This window comes from Bos taurus, chromosome 8 (genome assembly GCF_002263795.3).
Source record: "Bos taurus isolate L1 Dominette 01449 registration number 42190680 breed Hereford chromosome 8, ARS-UCD2.0, whole genome shotgun sequence".
Lineage (NCBI taxonomy): Eukaryota > Metazoa > Chordata > Mammalia > Artiodactyla > Bovidae > Bos > Bos taurus.
This window is the reverse complement of record NC_037335.1, coordinates 59,237,582-59,245,179: the sequence shown is the minus strand read 5'-3', so window position 1 is coordinate 59,245,179 and position 7,598 is coordinate 59,237,582. Positions and strand designations below refer to the sequence as shown.

Below are 7,598 nucleotides of genomic sequence, written 5' to 3'. Positions count from 1 at the left end.
TAACAACCTAAATGGGAAAAGAACTTGAAAAAGGATACATGTATAAATGGATCACTTCGCAGTACACCTGAAACTAACACATCATTGTTAATCAACCATCAGATCAGATCAGTCGCTCAGTCTTGTCCGACTCTTTGCGACCCCATGAATCGCAGCAGGCCAGGCCTCCCTGTCCATCACCAACTCCCGGAATTCACTCAGACTCACGTCCATCGAGTCAGTGATGCCATCCAGCCATCTCATCCTCTGTTGTCCCCTTCTCCTCCTGCCCCCAATCCCTCCCAGCATCAGAGTCTTTTCCAATGAGTCAACTCTTCGCATGAGGTGGCCAAAGTACTGGAGTTTCAGCTTTAGCATCATTCCTTCCAAAGAAATCCCAGGGCTGATCTCCTTCAGAATGGACTGGTTGGATCTCCTTGCAGTCCAAGGGACTCTCAAGAGTCTTCTCCAACACCACAGTTCCAAAGCATCAATTCTTCGGTGCTCAGCCTTCTTCACAGTCCAACTCTCCCATCCATACATGACCACAGGAAAAACCATACTCCAGTATAAAGTAAAAAGTTAAGAAAGGGCTACATATTGCTATGACTTTTCAGCAAAGTGCCAGATACTATTCTAAACTCTTTAAATATATTAAATCATTAATTTTCACACCATCCCTTTGAGATTCTGTATTGTTTCTACCTTTTACTGGTGATGAAAATGAGGCGCAAATATGTTAAATAACTTTCTTAAGGTCCCATAGCTAATATGTGGTAGAAGTGAGATTGAAATCCAGGTATTCTGACATCAGACCCCAAATTCCTAACCATTTAGCTGTACTGCCACTAAGAAAGAACTGGCTGCTAATCATTAATATACAGAATTCTAAAATTAGTACTTGTTTCTCTTTTTTTTTTGCTTGGTAACATGAAAGAGAAGAGAGCTTTACATATAGTCTGGGGGTCCCAAGCCTTCTTTAGAATTACACTGTAATAGTGATTTCACAGATAGGGTTCTCTGAACAGTTTTCAGTAAGTGTTTTATTTCTAGGCAGTTCGACAGGCTTAAATGGAAGATGAGGCTGTAATAGTATCACTATATAAATCTTTGTTGGTTCATTCCTTCCTTCATTTAAGAAAAAAAGTGTCTCAAGCTGAGAACTAGAAGGGGTGTAAATTAGAGTAAGACACAGTTCTTTCTTTCAAGGAGATGTGATCTCACAGAGGAAACAGGTAATTGACAGAACCATCATGCAAAACAAAAAATGAGATGTGCTCAGTAGAGGAATGAAATACAGTGAAAGTTCCAAGGATTAGCGGGACAGATTACCTTGTGAATGGAGGTGCTTGGGTTAAGGAAAACACTTGTGTATTTCCTTCAGTTACTTCAGTCCTGTCCGACTCTTTGAGATCTTATGGACTGTAGCCTGCCAGGCTCCTCTGTCCATGGGATTCTCTAGGCAAGAATACTGAAGTGGGTTGCCATTTCTTTCTCCAGGGGATCTTCCCAACCCTGGGATGGAGCCCTCATTTCTTATGTCTCCTGCGTTGGCAGGTGGGTTCTTTACCACTAGTGCCCCCTGGAAAACTCATAATTTTCATTTAACTTACTGTTGATATTAAAGTATTACAGACAGTATAAAAGTTTATAAAATTCCTTTATTTTTAAAAGAAAATTACATGTAGAAAGGAAAAAAAAAGGAGAACAATTACATGCAAAGTTCTCATACTCGGAAGAGACAACTTTTTGTTATGTTGCAAGACTTATTTAGAGAAAGGAGAGCACATTGGTGAGCACAAACATTTTGAAGATGTTTACCTTATCTCTGAAGTGGGGGGCACAGAATAGAATGACGATGCACAAGGTAAGATTTTCAAGGTCAAAGGAATAGCAAAAGGAAAGCAAGGTGGGATTGAACAAGGTAGGTCTAGAGGCAGCCAGGACTCTGAGCAGGGTCAGAGGTTGCTGTGGAGTAGCCTGTACCACACAGACCTACTCTTGCAAGATAGAGATGGTGTTTTAACTTTATGTGAGTATGTGAGATATCCTTTAATTATGGCAAACATATGCCGCAAGTATTCTGGGATGGTATGATTTCAAATATTTGATTCCATTATGGCCACAAGTTCTTGTCAATGAGATTGACAAATACGGTCATCATATTCATGTTATTATCTAGAAAGTAGAGATCACTGTATGTTCAGCAAATGTTTAATAAATAAAGAGTTGCAAAAGTCGGAAAGGGGCTATTTGATAAGGAAGGAACTCAAAATACTCAGATGCTTTAATGTGTTAGGTAATAGGAAATGCCTATAAGTTTTTGAGCAGGAAGTAGCATGTTAAAGACCACCCCACGCATTTAGAGGTACTGTCTTTTAGATAAGGGACTGGGTGAGAGTGCATATGACCTTGTCATTAGTTTAAATGAAATTTTGAAATATAAACATGAGAATAAGGGTAATTTCTCCTTAGTTGTAGATAAAAACCTGTTGGAATATTAAAGAGACTGGTGGGAGAGGAGGAAGTGATGAGAATGCCACTGAACAATTTTTGTCCTTTCTATATCCTGTTGGTGACTTCCAGTGGAAGAGGGTTGTTGTTAGTTGCTCAGTAGTGTCTGACTCTTTGCAACCCACAGACTGCAGCATGCCAGGTTTCCTGGTCCTTCACCATCTCCTGGAGCTTGCTCAAACTCATGTTATTGACTTGGTGATGCCATCCAACCATCTCATCCTCTGTCGCCCCCTTTTCCTCCTGCCTTCTGCCTTTCTCAGCATCAGGGTCTTTTCCAATGAGTCGGCTCTTTGCATCAGGTGGCCAAAGTATTGGAGCTTCAGTTTCAGCATCAGTCCTTCCAATGAATAGTCAAGGTTGATTTCCTTTAGGATTGATTGGTTCGATCTCCTTGTATTTTTTTTTTTTTTTTTCACGATTGATCTCCTTGTAGTCCAGGGGGACTGCAAGAATCCCCTCCAAGATCTCTTCAAGAATCTCCTCCAACACCACAGTTCAAAAGCATCAATTCTTCAGCACTCAGCCTTCTTCATGGTCCAACTCTCACATCCATACATGACTACTCTAAAAGCCGTAGCTTTGACTAGATGGGCCTTTGTTGACAAAAATAATGTCTCTGCTTTTTATTATGCTGTCTAGGTTTGTCATAGCTTTTCTTCCAAGGAGCAAGAGTCTTTTAATTCATGGCTACAGTCACCATCTGCAGTGATTTGTTATTCAGCATTAAGTATGTTAATTGTAGGTTTTGTGTAGAAGTTCTTTATCATTTTAAGGAAGCCTCTAGGAGCTGAGGATAGCCTCCAGCCAATAGCCAGCAAGAATTCAGGGCCTTCAGCCTTATACCCACAGGAAATAAATTTTGCCAATAGTCTGAGTGAGCTTGGAAGTGTATTCTTTTTTTTTTTTAACTAATTTTTATTGGAATCTAGTTGGTTTACAATGTTGTGTTAGTTTCTGCTGTACAGCAAAGTGAATCAGTTATAGGTATACATATATCCACTCTTTTTTAGATTCTACTCCCATATAGGTCACTACAGAGTATTGAGTAGAGTTCCCTGTGCTATAAGGTTAGTTCTTATTAGTTATCTATTTTATGTGTAGTAGTATGTATGTGTCAATCCCAGTCTCTCAATTTATCCTCCCCCTCATTTCCCTCTTGGTAACCATAAGTTTTTTTTCTACATCTGTGACTATATTTCTGTTTTGTAAATTTATGCCATTTTTTTTTAAGATTCTACAAATAAGCGATATCATATGATATCTGTCTTTGTCTGACTTAGGGAGTATGCTTTTCCTTGATGGTATTAGTCTTCTATTGCTGTATCAGATTTTTACAAACACAGTGGCTTGAAACAATACAAATTTATTATCTCATAATTCTGAGGATGAATCCAAAATGAATCTTGTGGGGCTAAACATCGAGGTCAGCAGGGCTATATTCCTTCTGAAGGATATGGGGAAGAATCCATTCCTTGCCTTTTCCAGCTTCTGGAGGCCATGTATATCCTTTGGCTTCTGGCTTCTTCCTTCGTCTTCAAAACCAGCAATGGCTAGACAATTCTTTCTCATACTGCATTATTCTGACTTCTTATTTCATTGTCACAGCTCCTTCTCTAACTCACCTGCATGCCTTTTTCTCTTATATAGACCTTTGTGATTACATTGGGCCAACCCAGATAATCCAGTATAATCTCCAGTTTAAGACCCTTAATTTAATCACACCTGCAAAGCTGCTTTGCACGTTCAGTTCAGTTCAGTCACTCAGTCTTGTCCAGCTCTTTGCGACCCTGTGGACTGCAGCACGCCAGGCTTCCCGGTCCATCACCAACTCCTGGAAATTACTCAAACTCATGTCCATCGAGTTGGTGATGCCATCCAACCATCTCATCCACTGCTCTCCCCTTGTCCTCCACCTTCAATCTTTCCCAGCATCAGGGTCTTTTCAGATGAATCAGTTCTTCACATGAGGTAGCCAAAGTATTGGTGTTTTAGCTTCAACATCAGTCCTTCCAATGAATACTCAGGACTGATTTCCTTTAGGATGGACTTGTTGGATATCCTTGCAGTCCAAGGGACTCTCAAGGGTCTTCTCCAACACCGCAGTTCAAAAGCATCAATTCTTCTGTGCTCAGCTTTCTTTATAGTCCAACTCTCACATCCATACATGACTACTGGAAAAACCATATCTTTGACTAAATGGACCTTTGTTGGCAAAGTAATGTCTCTGCTCTTTAATATGCTATCTAGGTTGGTCATAGCTTTTCTTCCAAGGAGCAAGCATCTTTTAATTTCATGGCTGCAGTCACCAACTATAGTGATTTTTGAGCCCAAGAAAATAAAGTCTCTCACTGTTCCCATTATTTGCCATGACGTGATGGGACCAGATGCCATGATCTAAGTTTTCTAAATGTGGAGTTTTAAACCAACTTTTTCACTCTTCTCTTTCACTTTCATCAAGGGGCTCTTTAGTTCTTCTTCACTTTCTGACATAAGGGTGGTGTCATCTGCATATCTGAGGTTATTGATATTTCTCCCAGAAATCTTGATTCCAGCTTTTGCTTCATCCAGCCCAGCATTTCTCATGATATGCTCTGCATATAAGTTAAATTAAGTAAGGTGACAATATACAGCCTTGACATACTCCATTCCTGATTTGGAACCAGTCTGTTGTTCCGTGTCCAGTTCTAACTGTTGCTTCTTGACCTGCATACAGATTTCTCAGGAGGCAGATCAGGGGGTCTGGTATTGCCATCTCTTTAAGAATTTTCCATGGTTGTTGTGATCCACACGGTCAAAGGCTTTGGCATAGTCAATAAAGCAGAAGTAGATGTTTTTCTGGAACTCTCATGCTTTTTCAATGATTCAACGAATGTTGGAAATTTGATCTTTGGTTCCTCTGCCTTTTCTAAATCCAGCCTGAACATCTTTAAGATCTCAGTTCATGTACTGTTGAAGCCTGGCTTGGAGAATTTTGAGTGCAATTATGTGGTAGTTTGAACATTTTTTGGCATTGCCTTTCTTTGGGATTGAAATGAAAACTGACATTTTCCAGTCTTGTGGCCACTGCTGAGTTTTCCAAATTTACTGGCATATTGAGTGAAGCACTTTCACAGCATCATCTTTTAGGATTTGTAATTGCTCAACTGGATTTCCATCACTTCCACTAGCTTTGTTTGTAGTGCTTTCTAAGGCCCACTTGACTTCACAATCCAGGATGTCTGGCTCTAGGTGAGTGATCACACCATCATGGTTATCTGGGTCATGAAGATCTTTTTGTATAGTTCTTGTGTATGTTCTTGCCACCTCTTCTTAATATCTTCTGCTTCTGTTAGATCCATACCATTTCTGTTCTTAATTATGCAGATCAGGAAGCAACAATTAGAACTGAACATGGAACAATAGACTGATTCCAAATAGGAAAAGGAGTACATCAAGGCTGTATATCATCACCCTGCTTATTTAACTGCTTCATTGTATACTCCAAGGCCAAATTTGCCTGTTACTCCAGGTATGTCTTGAGTTCCTACTTTTGCATCCATCCCCCTATAATGAAAAGGATATATTTTGGGGGTGTTCGTTTTAGAACGTCTCGTAGGTCTTCAAAGAACCGTTCAACATCAGCTTCTATAGCATTACTGGTCAGGGCCGAGACTTGGATTACTGCAATATTGAACGGGTAGCCTTGGAAATGACCAGAGATTATTCTGTTGTTTTTGAGATTGCATCCAACTACTGCATTTTGGATTCTTTTGTTGACTATGATGGCTACCTTTTTTCTTCTAAGGGATTCTTGCCCGCAGTAGTAGATATAATGGTCATCTGAGTTACATTCACCCATTCCAGTCCATTTTAGTTCACTGATTCCTAAAATTTCGATGTTCACTCTTGTCATCTCCTGTTTGACCACTTTCAATTTGCCTTGATTCATGGACCTAACATTCTAGGTTCATATGCAGTGTTGCTCTTTACAGCATTGGACTTTACTTCCATCACCAGTCACATTCACAACTGGGTGTTGTTTTTGCTTTGGCTCCATCTTTTCGTTCTTTCTGGTGCTATTTCTCCACTGATCTCCAGGAACATATTGGGTTGACCTGGGGAATTCATCTTTCAGTGTCCCATCTTTTTGCCTTTTCATACTGTTCATGGGGTTCTCAGGGCAAGAATACTGAAGTGGTTTGCCATTCCCTTCTCCAGTGGACCACATTTTGTCAGAACTCTCCACCATGACTTGTCTGTCTTGGGTGGCCCTACACGGCATGGCTAATAGTTTCATTGAGTTAGACAAGGCTGTCGTCTATGTGATCAGTTTGATTAGTTTTCTGTGATTGTGGTTTTCATTCTGTTGGGTCTCTGATGAATAAGGATAAGAAGTTTAAGCTTTGCATGTAAGATAACCTATTTACAGATTCTAGGGATTAGGATCCCAGAATTAGGTTGGTGTATTTCAGAGATCATTATTCTACCTGTTAACCAGTCAAACCTCCATTTGAAAACACAGCCCAACCAACACCTTGATTGCAGCCTCTTGAGACCCTAAATATAACATGTTGCTAAACCATGTGGGAACTTTGAAAAATGTGAGATAATAAATGTGTTATTTTAAACCACTATGCTTATGGTAGTTTGTTAAAGAACATAGAAAACTAATACAATGGGCAGATTGTTCATAATATTTCCTTATCCTTTTTAACATCTGTAGTTCCTGTAGTGGTGTCCCTTGTTTTATTCCAGATAATGGGAGTTTGTTTTGTTGTTTTTTTTAATCCCTTTGGTCAGTTTGTCTAGAGATTTGTCAATTTTATTAATCATTTCAAAAAATCAACTTTTGTTTTAACCGATTTTCTCTATTGTTTTTCTATTTGTAATTTTATCAAACTTGAATCTTATTTTTACTATTTTCTTCCTTTTGTTTTCTTTGGATTTGGTTTGTTTTTCTTTTTTTTAGTTTAAAGGTGGAATCTTAAAAGTTTTGTCTGAGATCTTTCTTCTGTCTTCAATGTTTTTAAATTGAGATATAACTCACATACCATAAAATTCAACCTCTTTATATAATTCAGTGGTTTTCAGTATATTCACAGTGTTGTACAATGCTTACCAAT

The 7,598-nt window shown here is 39.2% G+C and overlaps 1 protein-coding gene across 1 annotated transcript in view; it reads left to right on the top strand.

Annotated features, from left to right (window-relative positions):
- LOC785500 (protein SPATA31F1) overlaps positions 1-7,598 on the top strand; it is a 112,550-nt gene that overhangs the window by 894 nt on the left and 104,058 nt on the right. The window lies entirely within an intron of this gene.